We start from the raw sequence: 829 nt of genomic DNA, 5'->3' as shown, positions 1-829 counted from the left end.
CCTCTGTTGGGCCTCATGGAGTTGTGACCTTCGTTGTCTTTTTCTAGGATATTGTTTAGAATTGTTTGGAATGCTGGTTTGGTGTTCATGAAATTTCTCGGTGTTCTTTGTCATGGAAGTATCTAATTTCCTCATCAATTTTGAAAGATAATTTTGCAGGATACAACAGTCTAAGTTGGAAGTTATTTTCTTTTAGGGCTTGAAATACTTCACTCCAGGTTCTCCTTAAAAATATGGAATGCTTCATGAATTCACATGTCATCCTTCAGCAGGGGCCATGCTAATCTTCTCTGTATCATTCCAATTTTAGTATATGTGCTGCCGAAGCAAGCACTGAGTTCACATGTTTTAAGTGACCAGTGCACTGTGTGTCATTTTGCTGAGGCTTTTCATTAATGGAAACCATAAGCATACAGTCACACATTGCTTAATGGTAGGGATATTTTCTGATAAATGAGTTGTGATTTCATTGTTGTGTGAACATCACAAAATGTATTTGAACAAACTAAGAGGGCTATGACTAATGCCAGGAGGTGATATGACTTAATGGGATGGCTATTTTATATGCAGTCTGTTGTTGACCAGAATGTTACACAGCACATGACGGTACCTAAAACTTGTTTTTTCACTGCTTAAATTAGCATTAAAATTAACTTTCCAAACATAATCTCATTTAACAAGAAGACTTTAGTTAATTTTTATATTAACAAAGCAATTCATTATCTGATTCCTTTAATTAGTAATCTTCCCTGAAGTACTTATGAATAATTTATTAGAAAATAAAAGAGATAGCTATAGTAGAATCCAACCATTGTGCTAAATGAAGCAT

General features: G+C 34.4%; 1 non-coding gene across 1 annotated transcript; it reads right to left on the bottom strand.

Annotated features, from left to right (window-relative positions):
• Nucleotides 1-227: 227 nt before the first annotated feature.
• LOC147826754 (U6 spliceosomal RNA) lies at nucleotides 228-334 on the bottom strand. The gene has a single exon (XR_015438763.1). It is a non-coding gene; the product is annotated as a U6 spliceosomal RNA (small nuclear RNA).
• Nucleotides 335-829: the final 495 nt, after the last annotated feature.

This window comes from Heterocephalus glaber, unplaced genomic scaffold (assembly GCF_053883595.1).
Source record: "Heterocephalus glaber isolate CG9 unplaced genomic scaffold, H.glaber_assembly_v1.0 deba00001461, whole genome shotgun sequence".
NCBI lineage: Eukaryota > Metazoa > Chordata > Mammalia > Rodentia > Bathyergidae > Heterocephalus > Heterocephalus glaber.
Note: the sequence above shows the minus strand (reverse complement) of the source record. Positions and strands in the feature narration are given on the sequence as shown.